Genomic DNA, 15957 nt, shown 5'->3' with positions numbered 1-15957 from the left:
AGAGACTGGAACTACAAATATACTAGTTATAAATACAGTAATCATTACTTTATTTAGGCAGAATAAGTTTGTTGTGTTTTTCAAGGCGCATTAATGTTAGCGGTCTCCCACTGATAGCCATGGCATTAGCTAGCTTTGTGGTTAGCGTCTATGATAAGTTATAATTTAGAAATATGTATACTTTTTCAAAATAACGGGCAGGGGAGAGATGATACGTCTCATGATGTCAAACTGTCAGACTATTAAAGAAATACATTTTATTCAGTCACATTGTCCGAGGTAAAATAAGTCAGTCAACTGTAACCTAGCGTAATTACCAGCTCTCTTGGCTTACATGTAACAGCAAAACTGGACTTGGCAGTTACAAATTGTGTCATGTTATTTGAGTTAAGAGAACTGATGGGGATGTTCTTTTAACTGTTATTCAATTCAAGCAATGTATGTCTCGTTGCCAACTTACATGCATTTCGCGGATGATCTGTGTTGTGAATGCAGCGCTCAGAGCGCTGAAGCTCAGCATGACTCTGCTGGATCAGCTGGTGGTGTTGCCAGCCGGCACGTTGTAGAGCGCCCTCTGGTGGACAAACTATGAAACGCCAACACTCAATGTGTTTGTGAGGTGTTTCGTCCGGTTTTTTTATTTAAAAAAAAATATTCATTTATCGGCCATCATAAATGCCGATACCGATAGTTTGGAAAAAGCCTAATATCGGCCGATAATATCGGCCCGCCGATATATCGGTCGGGCTCTAATATATATATATATATATATATATATATATATATATATATATAGTTTTATTTTTTGTATATATTGTGTCTTTCAGTTTTTTTTAAGAGACACTGCCCATCTTGCCTCCTTCTTGACAGCCAACATTTCGAATAATAGCTTTGATTAATGATGAAAATTAAGGTTTCAAAATCGTGATTGTTTGGATTGTTTTTTTCTGCCATCGAGCCACAAGCGCTCACTGAATGGCCATATGGCTCGCGAGCCTAGAGGTTCCCGACCGCTGTTGTAAGCAGACAATTATGAATCTGGGATTACAGATACAAACGTATTGTATTTTACTTTTACAATGAGCAGAATTATTACAACACAAAGAAAAAAAAATAGAGGAGGCCATGTCCGAGTGAGCAGTCAAGCAAGACACGCAGTCACTCACGCACCATAGCAACACGTCATGGCAACGACATTTCAGACTGAAAGATACGTAAAAGATAAACGGGAATTTGAGCGCATTGTGACTGTTTTGTACGCGCGGTTATATTAATCATAATCCAAACTCTGTTTTATTTGTCACAATATTATTGATGATTGTTTAGAAGGGCACTTTATATACTTTTGATACGAGCCCCCAAAGCCCTCCCCTCTGTACTTGCCTGGTGTGTGTGCCTGGGCTGCGTTCAGCCCCGACAAAACGTTTTTTAAACGGTAACGGTGCTGCGTTGAACACCCTGTTCTGTTGACGCAAGAGTTGTAACTATGGCAGCCGAGAAGGCCATTCTTTGTGTTCTTTTTGTGGAATTTTCGGAGCCTGATGAAATCGATATAAATACGTGTTTAATACTGCAAAATACATGCAATCACTGCCCTTGCCGTCCAGAATAAAAGACAACATCCCAATCCCATTTAATGAACCTTTTTCATCTCCTGGTAATCAATTCTAACTTAAATCATTTTATTTCTAGTTCTTACTTTTTTAATAGCTTGTATTTTCTTTCTCACTTTATGTCAAGCAATTACCATATATGAAATTTGGTATATAAATAAACTTGCCTTGCAATTAAGCTAAAGATATAAATAAATACATCATCATGTTGATTATATATATATATAAATATATATATATATATATATATATATATATATATATATATATATATATATATATATATATATATATACATATATATATATATTAAACTCTTACGACAATCATGTCTTCTAATACCAGCGGACACATTAAACAACTTTACTTCCATTGTGTGAGCTGTCTCTTTAATACTGCGTGGTTTATATACATTTTGCCGCTGATTGGGCTGTCATTTTTGACACACCCACCAAACGAGATCAAACGCATCTCAAACCCGTTGCACACCGTTGCACACCGTTTCCAGGAAACATGACGTTCAACCGGAAACCGTAGCAAAACGTTGCGCACCGGTTTGAGCTTTGAACGTGCCCCTGGTGTGTGTGTGTCCTGTCACAAAATGCGGCGAAAACTCATACACAACGTTAATAGTTAGATTAAGGTGTGTACATGTCTACAATGCACTTGGATAATGCGACTAAAATAGGCATACTCCACATGTCTTAATTCGATTTTTGTTTAATTCGAGTATGGCTTTAACCGGATTAAGGTAATTAGAAATCGCTGTTTACATGGTAGTTTCTTAATCAGAGTATGGTCTTAATCAGATTAATATCGGAGTATTGTTGTCCATGTAAACGTACTGAATGACTGATTATTATATCTTTTAAAAGCTGCACTACAGCAGAATGATTCAGTTTGAACCATGAACCGTTTTCCTGTGTAGCACCACGAGCTGCTTGGATATGTGCAGTAAAGCGAAGAAAACAAACCAAAGCACCTGACTTAGGTTTAATTAAGTCATAGCATATTGCATAGACAAGCAAGTTGCCAGCATGTCAACAGATTGCGCACATTTGCCAATATGATCACATAGCCTAGCTGCAAAATCATTTACTGAAAATGACTAGAAACTTAAAAACAAAACAAAAACCTTTATATGATTGTAGCAGGACGGTCTATTGCCCCTCCCACTCGTAATTGTTTAATGTGTGGCCAATGGCCCAGCTTCTGGTGCAAATAAAAGCACGGCCTACCTGCTCTTTGGCATGTGTCATCGTCCAGGGACGTGATGTCATCCAGATGCCCTGCTGCCGTTTGATCGGTTCACGGCCAGCTGTGTTGCCGCTCATAAAGGTTTCGCCGAGGCTGTTGGCCACTGGCAGTGTTGTTTGCTAGTTACTGGTGTCGGGAGAGTTGAATGTGGACATCTGAGACAGGTAGGAGAAGCATTTGTGTGCAACAGCGCTTTGTAAACCACGTTTCTATGAATTGTTTGACTGAGCGATTAATCTGATTGATCCGTATGCCCACTGTAGTGTAAGATCTGTCTGTGCCGGTGAGCGTTGTCGGAGGCATTCAGCTCTGTTCGTCGCATATTGATCCCGGGACAGCGTGCTCAGTTGTGAGTATAGTCACTATTAGAGCATGAAGCCAAGGGGGAAGAACTCAGCATAACATCCTCTATTTTGTTTTTAGGCATGCGATAAGGACTATATCGCCATTCTGAACGAGTTATCTGCCTGGTGCTTCATCGTGGAGCCTGTTTGCGCTGTGCCTTACCAGCTGCTGTTCTGTTTTGTGCGGGTTGTTCTGTTTTCTACTGTTTGTTTTGTTCCGTTGCACGCTAGGTGAATGGTTCTAATGAATCGGTTCCAGCGAATCATCCGAGCAAACTATTTTGAGAACCACTTCAAGTAACCCATTCCGGGTGAACCATTGCAAGTGAACCGTTTCGGTGAACCGCATCAAGTGAATCGTTTCAAATGAACTATTTCCACTGACGGTGACTTTGTAACCGTGGTATGTTCGAGTTTATTTTGTTTTCTTTTGGTTTATTGCTTTGATTCATGTTAATGAGTGAGTGGTTTCCTAAATTTGTATTTGTTTCCGACTCAATTATTGTGTTGGTGAATTTATATATTTTTGGTTGACTTATGCTGCTGAAATTGTGATCTTTTGTTTACAGAGTTTTTTTGGGTTTTGATTTGTGACGATCAGGTAGGGACCAAGGAGCTGGTCCCCTCCTGAAATTGTAAACCAAGTTTATTTTGTTTCCTTATTATTTTGTTTACATACCATTGGTTAATGTTTCTTTTCTTTTGCTTTTCGGCAGGTCCTGGGCACCCGGGGGCAGACAAGTGACAAAATGAGGTGGTGGTGTCCTCACTGTGTGCCGTGGTCTTCTCTGACATGAGTCGTTGAGTGTGCTGTGCTGGTGTGTGTGTGCACTGAGTAGAGTAATTTCCAAAAAGGTGATATCCCGAGACTGCCTCCTGGGTGCGCCCAGGTCCCTCCACAGCCAACATTAGGATTTAGCAAATTGAAGTGATTGTTGGTCAACACCTTTTAATGACAAGTGTCTTTTTTAATGATTAATAAAATAAATATACACCTGTTGTTTGCAATCCATCTGTGTCTCTGACTCAAAGGGATTAGGACCTGTGCGTGCCTTCTACCTTAGAGGTACTGTTAGATTCCTGGGGTGAAATTCCCCAGGTGGCGTAGTCGGAAATAGATTAATTAGAACTGCCTGAGCGAACACCGCTCCTGCCACATAACTTCATAGCTTTTAGCAAGCATTAAAAGGAACTTTGCTCCGTGAAGACATTCAGGGATGATTACGTGGGTGTTTGATTTTCTCTTGATATCCTTCATACAGGTGAGTGCAGATCTCCTCAGAATTGTTCTTGGTCAGTTACATTAGTAAACTTCAGCAAGGCCATGTCAACAAAGCAGCAATGCCAACTCAGTCACTTCTAGATCAGCTGTTTACATTACAATCGATGCTGCAAACCGCATTCAAGTTCACAAACTTGAATGAAACTGAGGTGAAATCCATGTGGGAAACAAATTCCTAGTGAGATGATGCGATGTTTAGGCTGTTACCCTCCAAATTTGGCATTATAATTAGCTCCGGAGAACGGAATAGCAGCTGATGAAGGAGCTTATATGCATGTTGTGATAGGCATCGTATCCCTTTAGGTAGACGTGATCAGCTGACAGTCAGCTGATGCAAGCTTGACTAACGTGCCCTGCCAGAACTAATGCTATATGCTGGATTTACTGTGATAATGGACTGAGGATAAGGATTCAGTTTTGGATTCGGCAGAATCTTAACCAGTGGATTTGGTATTCGGCCAAACCCAAAAAATCTGGATTCGGTGCATCCCTTGTAATTAGTAGAGTTTCCACCTTTAAACTGCTCGGAGTTCATATCTCTTCCAATCTGTCATGGGATGCCCACATTAATTACATGATTATGAAAGTGCGTCCTAGAATCTATTTTATTTTTGTTGCTAAAAAAGTGGTTCTCCCTTGAGAGACGTGATGAAGCCACATTATGTACTTTTACTACTCCGTTAAATGTGCATATAGCGCGGAAATTGAAGATCGGATTTATATTCATTTTGTGGAGAGGTGTAAGGTAAGACAACCTGCATGTTTTTATTTTTATTTTATTTGTTTAGATTGTGTAGTCTGTTTCTTTGCGAGCAGCATCAGCCTGCCTCAGCTTGTCAAAAATGCCTTTTTACTGTGGTGGTGATAGTAGGCTAAACGTTTAAACTAACATTGTGATGCTTTTAGTGCTTTATATCTATAGATTTTATTATAAGCAAGACAAATGTTGATTTGAGAAGCTAAATTGATCAAACGTAGTTAAGTCACTGTCAGTCGCTGGCCGCTTGGTTGTCACTTTAAAAAACAAACACTTTAATTTAACAAACAAAAAAACTGCTTCAAACTGTTTTCCAAATTAACTTAGTAAAGAAACGGAACGAATTATAACTACTTTGACATTAAAAACAAAACCAAACTATTTCAATGGCTGCATCAATGTGTAATAGAGAGGATAAACAAAAAAAACATGAGCTCCAGTTGGACATGGGCCGATAATTTTGATAAGCTCTCGGACACTGGCCGGGCTAGGGCCTCAGCGTCTCGGGCCAGGGCCGGGCTAGGGCTTAGATTTGAGGCCCGTGCATGTCAGTGAACGGAGAGAGGACCCAAATGCAAAGGTGCAGAACAAAAATGTTTATTCAGTCACAAATGGAACTTAGGCAGATTGCCGATCACAGGAAAAGGTGATGCAGATCTGGAGCATAACACAGGCATCAAACAATAGAGACTTGGTAACAGGCCGATGCTTGTGCTCGCAGTGGGTAGGCAGTGGCGAGTGAAACAGCCCCAGTCAAAGCACTCGGCACCACACACAGCGTCCAGATGGTAAACTCACGTACAGCAGGAGACTGGACAGAAAACAGGTGAGACCAACACGACAACACCGGTCCGGTCCGATCCGACCAGACTAGACTAGACTAGACTACACTGTTAGACATTTTATTGTATTTTTGCGGTAACTTACTGGCAGCACTATTGCCAGTAAGTTACTGTAATTGCCCCTTTACAGTAGCTTACCTGTAAATGTGTTTGACAGTATGATGCCCTTACCGTAATTTAATTTTACAGTATGATGCCCTTACCGTAATTTAATTTTACAGTATGATGCCCTTACCGCAATTTCATTTTACAGTATGATGCCCTTACTGCAATTTTTTTTACAGTATAATAATTTTTACAGTAATTTTACTGTAATTTATTTTACTTTTTATTTTACAAAATATGCATATGTTAATATGTTATTACTTTATTTTGAATATTTTACATGAATGCAAGAAAATAAATAATACATTTAATAAATTCCAAATAAGAGACTTGAGTCCATGTACATCAGTATATTTTTTATTCACCGTCACAATCAATTACAAAAAACAAAAAAAAAATTGAGAACTGAATTCATTACAACAAATCAAAGCAGAGATCATGATGATATGGCAACAAAAAGTATGAACAAAATACCCCAGTTGGTCTTGGCTGGCCTCCATACTTGTAAACTACTGATGGCTGATCTGAAACAAAACAGAGGGAAAATGTGTGAGAAATGGTTTATCTCATCTAAATTTGTTCATGGACAGATGAGGTAACAACTTGTGCAACAGCAGTTATTCATAGTTATACTTGTTATATTATTATTATTATTCATAGTTATACTTATATTATATATCTCTATCCCGAGGACAAGCGTGCGCGCTCTGGAGATTATCATGTGAAACGCAACAATACCCAATCAGAAAGCAAGCTGCTGACGGAAGACACCTCCCTCCAGCTCACGCTGGAACATGTAAAGGCCATGTTCACACCATCTCCATTACTTCATCTAAACATTTTCCTTTTCCCCCCCGCAAATTTTCTTTAAAAAGCATTCCATACACTATCAGGGTATATACAGAACTTCTTAAGTTGAATTTAATACCTTTTACTACCTTTTTTAATACTTTCAAAATATTTTTTAATACCAGCGCGACTTCAAGCTGCAACTATAGTAGCGTAAATGAAATATCTTTCCAAATGGAATAACATATTGCATCACAATGTAACGAGATCATTTTAACTTAACATCAACTGCCCACAGAGATGAGAATAGAAATAAAGACAGAAGTGGAAGGAGACATCTTCTTCATAGTTCGTGCAGTGTACAGAGGGAAACAAGAGCAATTTTCACGGTGCAATATAGATTTTTTTTCTTTTTCGTTTTAAATCATGAAGGCGAGTCAGTGGATATCACACAAAAACGCAATGTGTGCGAGAGTCGGTGAAGTCTCAAACCTGGTCAATTATTTACTACTGAAAGTGAACGTAAAATCTGACAAGCTTTCGGCGCATATTCTCACAGAGACAAGAGATATCTCTTTATTTATATAAATCTGCTTTAACATATGCTGATAACGTATAGCCTATAACTGTCTGAATTTATATTCTTAATATTTCTCTTTTGGCCTATATTGTGAAACAAATTAGAAGAGAAGTATAGGCCCATTTCGTGTTAAACAAGTTTTTTTTTTAAATAAAGCTGCTCTTACTTTCTGATAATACTGATATTATTGTAGTGTTCTGACATATTATAGACTGATAATCATTTTAATTATAGGCCTATAATTCCTTGTTTAATTGTGCAAAATGTATTTAAATAATGAGGAGTAAGCTAATCTATCTATTCTTTTATTATGCAACATGTTGGTTGTGCATTGATGCATTATGAAATTATCACGGGGGCAAATTAAATGTATTGTCAATTTAATAATAAAAGTAGGCCTACCCTAATAATAATAATAATCATTTATATACATAAATAGTAAATGCTAAATCTTCACTCATACAGTGAGCAGACAAGTCGCGCTCGACGATCCGAGCCATGGTGTGAGCATATAAACCGTGAACTTTGGCTTTACATCGCATGCGATCTACTCGTACAGTGTGAGTAGATAACCTTGCTGAAATCGCACAGAAATCGCACAGTGTATGCCAAGCTTTAAGCAACTTGCATATTTCGAAACAGCTCTTCAATGCCATAGATTCAAATTGAAAGAGTGGTGTTTAGTTGCAAGGTCTAAACACCACAGCACCTCAGCTCGCAATGTAGCGGTGGTGATGGGGCATAGCGTCTGCTGTCTGATGTCTGTCACGCACCTGTTGATGATGCTGCTAGACTAACGTTAGGCTACTGGCAGTGGTTTGAATCGGGAGAGCAGTGGGGGTTGAGGGCAAAGCAGTGGAGGTTGAGGTCGTTGATGCATCTGTAGCGCAGAACATTGGTATGGGAAGCTGCTCGCTACGTCCGCGCATCCTAGCTTGGTGGCTATTTGATTACATATGCGATTTGACGCCATTCACCCCCACCCAGGTTATATTAATTGTCTTCTTGCAGACGTGGCAATAAGCATGGCGGCTGTTGCAAACTACTGGCCTAAGCCAGTCTTTAAATCGTGAGTCCTCCAGCCAGAGGTCCGAAAACTTGCATTTCCCCATGCTTTAATTACTGAATGGAAGTGAGCTCGCGTACATGTTTGTCAGCAAGCCAGCCGCGGACCCAGTTTGTTTCAGCGCGCGCGAACGAACACCACCTCACACGATATCGCGCAGGTCCTACTCTAAACATATAAATAAATCCACGCGAATTTTAGAAAAAAAAGGCCTGTACTTAACACAAATTGAAAATTTATCTAAAAAAAATTGGGCTCGAAAATGTAATACCTCGTCAGATGACGTTTAGTACTTTTTACTACTTTTTAATGCCCTTAATTTTGGCTAATTTCATTTACTACCTTTTACAACCCCGCGGACACCCTGACTATAAGAGCAATTTCATATGATATACTTCATATCACCTGTGGTGTGGTAGGCAAACGTCACCTCCTGCTCAACTGACATCTTATGCTGCCTTCACGTGCTATAGGAATTACTGAACTAGTTTCCTAGTTAAAAAATTGGACATGAACGCCTTCTCAAGTCAAAATCTGAATGTGATGAGCTCGTAATCACAACTTCAGAAGTGGGAAGTAGGAAATTTCTAGCACATGAAGGCAGCATAAGACGAGGTTGGCTGAAAATTAAAAGATAAAAGTCTCTCAGAAATTGCAAATAATTAAATACTTGCACCTGTACATACTTGCATGATTAGTTTTTAGTTCAGGTTTTAGTTGTAGTCCAGCTTTGTCCGTTTCTCCGTCTATTCCTCAGTCTCTCTGTTTTCTGGTCACTGGTTGGATATGATCTGCATATAAAATAATGTATACATATTTTGGTAACACTTTACAATAAGGTTGTATTAGTTAACATTAGTTAAAGGGTTAGTTCACCCAAAAATAAAATTCTGTCATTAATTACTTACCCTCATGTCGTTGGACACCCGTAAGACCTCCGTTCATATTCGGAACACAAATGAAGATATTTTTGTTGAAAGCTGATGGCTGAGAAAGGCTTCAGATAGGCCTCCATTGGCCTTCAGTACATTGACACTTCCAATATCCATGAAAGGCACTTAAAACGTCGTTACAAAGTCTATCTCACCACAGTGGCTCTACAATAATTTTACGATGCGACGACAATAGTTTTTGTGCGCAAAAAAAAATCAAAATAACATCTTTATCCAACTTGTTCTCGACTTCCGTGTGTGCCTCCACGACGCATGCGCGAGAATAAGACGTAGATCCGGCGTTCGGACATATGACCCAGAAGCGATTTGTTTACGAGCAGAAGAAGACGCGCGTATCTAAGCTGTTGAATTCTACATTGATCGTGCTTTAGGTCTCGGCGTAGTGCTAAAAATGGGGCTTAAGTGTGTATTTCATGGATTCCCGAACGCCGGCGCTACGTCATATTCTCGCGCATGCATCGTGGAGGCACACACGGAAGTCGAGAACAAGTTGGATAAAGGTGTTATTTTGATTTTTTTTTGCGCACAAAAACTATTGTCGTCGCATGGTAAAATTATTGTAGAGTCACTGTGGTGAGATGGACTTTGTAACGACGTTTTAAGTGCCTTTCATGGATCTTGGAAGTGTCAATGTACTGAATGCCAATGGAGGACTATCTGAAGCCTTTCTCAGCCATCAGCTTTCAACTAAAATATCTTCATTTGTGTTCCGAATATGAACGGAGGTCTTACAGGTGTCCAACGACATGAGGGTGAGTAATTAATGACAGAATTTTCATTTTTGGGTGAACTAACCCTTTAATGCATTAGTTAACATGAACTAACCATGAACAACACCTCTGTTCAGCATTAGTTAATCTTTGTTAACGTTAGTTCATAAAAATCCAGCTGTTCATATTAGTTCACAGTGCATTAACTAATGTTAGCAAGATTTTAATAATGCATTAGTAAATGTTGAAATTAACATTAACAAAGATAAATAAATGCTTTATAAGTGCAGTTCATTATTAGTTAATGTTAAAGGGGTGGTAAAACACATTCTTTTGAAGGCTTGACTGTGTTTGTGGGGTGCACTGTAACATGTGTTCATGCTTCGTTTAAAAACAAATTGCCTTATTTTTCATATATTTGACCTTTATTCTACACTGCTCTGTCCCTCCTTGTAAAACGGTCTGATGCTTTCCGGGTTGTATGAAGCCAGTCCCTCAAAAATACGCAGTGGGCTCTGATTGGTTAGCTGGCCTAGTGTGTTCTGATTCGCTAACCGCAGTGCACGGTTGTCGGAAACGTCACGCCCCATACCTGGAGGCTGTGCTTTGGTCGGCGTCAATAAAACCATATGAGAACATTTGAGTGAAGATGATCGAGCAGAACCTGTTCAGTCCTCAAGTGTAAAGACTGCGGATCTATAATGATCGCTACTGAATGGCACTTTAACTTTTGTATTTTTAGAACGATTATAGCCAAATATCTGTTGCAAGAACTATTAACCCAAAACAAACACTAAGCACTGGCTTTACTATAGTAGCCAAATCACACACAGAACCATGTTTAGCATGCCTGAAGATAAACAATACATAAAAGCTCTAATCAAAGAATAATTTACACTAATGCCAGGTTCGCTGTTGAGATTTTAACGTTAGTGTTTGTAACGATAGGTGTTCGTCGGATAACGTTAAGTATGAATGAGCATTTAACAGACTGGTTTGCAGAACAGTGTTGTCATCTGTTTACTTCCTTGCTACAACCTATTACAGGAAAACACATCGATGAAAAATAAATCAGACTTACAGGTTGTGGCCCGTAAACAGCTTCTGTTTGTAAATCCAGCTTTCAGGACAAGCCGTTGTGCATATCCTGTATTGAACTCGCGAAGTTTGTGGAAGTTTGTGTTGTCCTCCGTGAAATGTGCAGCGCGCGCGTCGTGCATCCACGCACCGGCAGTGTTTTTTTCACGCAGCTGACGTTGTGCAAATCTGGCATTGAACTCGCAAAGTTTGTGGAAGTTTGTGTTGTCCTCCGTGAAATGTGCAGCGCGCGCGTCGTGCATCCATGCACCGGCAGTGTTTTTTTCACGCAGCTGACGTTGTGCAAATCCGGCATTGAAATCGCGAAGACGGTGGATGTTTTCCTCTGTTGTGCTGCAGGAGCCCTGCGCGCGCCTGATTCCCCGCTGACTCAAACACACGTGCATATAACATGCTGTGTGTTAAACGCTCTGCAACGCACCCCCGTCCCAAGGAAGGCTGAACAGAGCAAGTACCCCAGACCTGCAATCCGGATGGAAATAACAGCGTTTCCTCGTTATCGCGGCAACAACACTCCAGCCTAACTAACTTATACCACAACAGCGCCGCGATACAAAATGGCCTCACCCTCCCTTATTTAATATTCTTGGAGGAGGGGTTTATGTAAATATTGAGCCTGGTGATGTCAGCAAGCCCTGGAGGAATGTGTGTAGTCGCCTACTGGCCGTTTGCTGTAGTCCTTAGAAACTGATTTCTTTAAAAGCAAATATCTCCCTTTGCTTTAAACTTTGAACGTTGTGACTTTGCAGATGTTGTTTATGCTCAAGCAGCAACATTACACGCTAGCTAAAGTTAGAATAGTGAAATCGTGGTTTACCACCCCTTTAACTAATGTAGTTAACTAATGAACCGTATTGTAAAGTGTTACACAAATTTTTAAGTGCATACAATGAATCATTTTTAATTACTTTGTCATGTTATGCAGTGACATATCCCACATGAGACTAAACAGTCACAACAAGATAACAAATAGATGCCAAGTAGGAAATGTAGGCAACAAGTATTTTTGAAATAATAAAATGTTATGCATTAAAAGACGTTAATCACATAATGTTAGTCAAAATATATACTTACAAAGCCAAAGATGCTCAGTGCTGTGGCTCTTTCTGGGGTGTTGTTAGCTCCTGTTGACACAAGAGAGAAAAAGAAGAAATTTTCATTAATGTTTATTGACTAATGGTGCCTAAATGTTATGCACATGATAATTCACAGATATAGGATGACTGCTAGATCGACCACTTACACAATCAAATGACTATCAACACTGAAAAAAGAGAGAAGACAATAATAGAGCCTTCAGTGGCATGTAAAAATGAATTCATATGAAATAATATAATAAATAAGAAGCCACAATGAACATACTTGAACTAATTATTATTTTACTTGAATATATATTAATCCTCTGGTGTATACACTGGCGTAAATGTTCTATTTTCGAGAGAGAGAGAGAGAGAGAGAGAGAGAGAGAGCGCGAGACAGCCTTTGACACAGCCAGAGCCCGTCTACGGAGAGCCTGCCCACTCCCTATTAAGCCCTGTTGTACAGAATTTTGGTTGTAGTACCACCAGAGTTCCACTGGGGGCGATCGCCATGAGTGCAAAATGAATGGAAGTCAATGGGGCTTGACGGCTAAATTTGTCTCTTTCACCCGATTGCCGTTGAGAAATCTCAGAAATGATTGTAGATTTTGCAAGTTCAACATGGGTTTTAGGTCGAAAGTTGAATGAACGAGTACTTATGTCCTTTTGATTTCTTACAGGTTGAGTTGTTGTTGTCCATAACACGCTAGCATTCTGCTAATGAACGCTGATTGGTCAGTGAAGGACTGATTACGACCAGAGATCCCGCTTGATGGCATCGTGTCATCTGAAGCGGGACCAGAAACAAACAAAACAAAAACTCTTCTAGCACGTGTATTTACCTGTGTCAGCTGTGTTGTCGATGCCTCGAGAGAAAAGAAAGTGCAGAGCGCGAAAGCACCAGAGCGACTGAAGGATTGCCGTTAAGCAGTATCTCTGGTCGTACATGTGTATGACGTCATTGACACTTTAAAAGACTTTTTAAAGCAAATAAGTGACTCTAAAAAATCTAACACCCAGCAATGTGTAATTTATTTGCATTTCCTTTCGAATACAACATTCAAATTACTAGATAAAAAATTATATCCTGAGAAAAGTGGATTTTTATTGGTATAGCGCCATAGACCTCCATTCATTCTGCACTCGTCCTGTGAGCGCCCTCATATGGAATCAGAGAGGAACTGCAACCAGTTCAGAAGCCGGAAGTTCAGTGAGAGTGAAACTTCTCGCCATATTAGACATTCTCTGACACAGCTCAGGCGCTATAACGTTACTTCAAATGGCGTCACACACATTTAACTGTCAACGAAAATATGTAACTATAACTGGCCGTGAAAAGACGGAAACCATCGTTCGCGTAAATACAACATTTGGTACATAATGTACAATGCAGGTAACAGTTAGTCAATTGTATGCAAATTTAATGGGTTATGAAAGCGGTTCTTGAGGAAAACGAACAGTTCCCCGAGACTGTCATATAGTAATAGCAATTCGATATTATAATTTACTTTCTTCATATATGTAGCTATATTTAATGGATATTGGTTTACGTTTTAAAAGTATCAAAGACATTTGTGACAAATTTGTCAAATAAAAACTTCTTACCTCAGGAAAGCTCGCAGCTGGTGTCTGGCGATCCGATCCACAGGCAGGGACGTCCGTTATGCGCGCACTCGACACAAACCTCATTTGCGCGGGCTTGGCACGCGAGTAAACAATTTAAATTGTGTGAGGTGTAAGCAAAGTTTATAAATATATTTTTTAAACATTTAAAAATTACATTTATATCACCACACTTGTACTTGTATTACTCTGGCATTAAAATAATAATAAATAAAATAAAATCACGGATCATGAGATATAAAATGCTAACAGTAGGTGTGTGTGTGTGTGTGTGTGTGTAGCCTACCGTTAGCATTTTATATCTCATGATCCGTCATTTTATTTTGCAACGTACAGTTATAGCCGAAAAATAAACAAGTAATGAAACTTCACTTTGCCCTCAGCCTAAACGATTTGCCAGGGAACAAATTATAGATCCATGAGAGCAAATATGGGCCGTTAAATCTCCACAAGACTAATTATAGCTGGAGACGCCACAGAGACATCAGAGCCAGCGGCAGACGTCAGAAGGACTGGCCGAGGAAAGTCTACTCTCGCCGGGTAAACAAGCGCTGAACGCCGCTGACTCACTGGAGCTCACAACTCCGAAAACACCAGATAAAATTTTAAAATAGGCACTCTTCTTATAAATAAACCACAGATTTGAGCTTTAAACAACTACATTACCGACTGAAAAAGTCTTAAAACTACGTTTTGTCACACATTAACAGTTTTAACACAAAAAGACGTGTAAACACAGCCCATGTCAGTCATTTCTCAACAGGACGAGCCGCTGGCAGAAGCTCCTCCTATGAGGCGAATTCGAAATACATTTATAACACTAATACTTTACTCTATTTATTCTATACTCAATTTTTTCCTCTTTTTGAAAGTTGTGAAATCACTATTGTGGAGTTTTTCTTTTGCTATTTGAGCAAATGGGCACACAAAAAATATATAATTATTGTATTCTCTCATTCACTGCTATAAAATTTAACCCAACTATGACGACTTCCGCTCTGAGAAACCCGAAAATGTGAAAAGGGTAGGAGAAAATACTAAATATAAAAATTACTTCTTTGTCTCCCACAAAGAACTAATTTTACATCCTTCCATCCACATGTTTTTATTTAACTTTTAAACATCCAGTGTGTGTGCGTGTGTATTCTTCGTTTACAGTAGCACTACTGCTTTTACGTAAACAGTAAAATACTGCAAATTCCCATATACAGTAAGTTACTGTAAATTTCATTAAAAATACCCATAATGCAGTGCATATTACAGTAGCTAACCGTAAATAATATAAATGGTATTTTACTGGGCTTTTTTGCGGTAAGTAACTGTAAAATTGCGGTAAAGTCTAACAGTGTAGACTAGACTGGGTAAACGAGAGACGTGAACTTGAACGAGAAGCATACAATAATAATCTGGCAAAGAAGCCACAAACAGCAGGCACTAAATAGCCTGAAATATGAATATAAAGAGGAACAGGTGCGGTCTCAATCAGAGAGCGCTGATTGCGATAGCAAACAGGTGGGAAGGAGAAGAGAGCCAAACCTAACTCATGACAGTGCAGGGCTCTACTTGAATATATGGGATGAAAGTCTGAATATATGGAATTAAACTTGAATATATGGAATGAAATTCTGATTAGACATATGGCTTTGATTTTATAGTAATTTTAGAGTAAATTCTTTTTTGTAAAATATATATTTTATATGAAATAAAACATATTTAGTACAGTATTTTTCATTTACAGTAAATTTAAACTTCCATAACTATTTCATACTTTCATATTTTGAATTGCTTTCACTTCAGCAATAATCTGCAGAATGTCGTCTTTAAAACGAGACCAAACTTTGGTCTATATTCCAAAGCAT

At 39.1% G+C, this 15957-nt stretch overlaps 1 long non-coding RNA gene across 1 annotated transcript; it reads right to left on the bottom strand.

The window, feature by feature from the left end:
• Positions 1-9321: 9321 nt before the first annotated feature.
• On the bottom strand, positions 9322-14171 carry LOC307130608. The gene is made up of 3 exons (XR_013817061.1): positions 14081-14171; positions 12471-12520; positions 9322-9426 (listed from the first exon to the last, which is right to left on the bottom strand). It is a non-coding gene; the product is annotated as an uncharacterized lncRNA (long non-coding RNA).
• Positions 14172-15957: the final 1786 nt, after the last annotated feature.

The sequence above is a fragment of the Gobio gobio genome, assembly GCF_949357685.1.
Source record: "Gobio gobio genome assembly, chromosome: 8".
NCBI classification, from domain to species: domain Eukaryota; kingdom Metazoa; phylum Chordata; class Actinopteri; order Cypriniformes; family Gobionidae; genus Gobio; species Gobio gobio.
The sequence above is the reverse complement of the archived record's forward strand: the minus strand, read 5'-3'. Positions and strand labels throughout refer to the sequence as shown.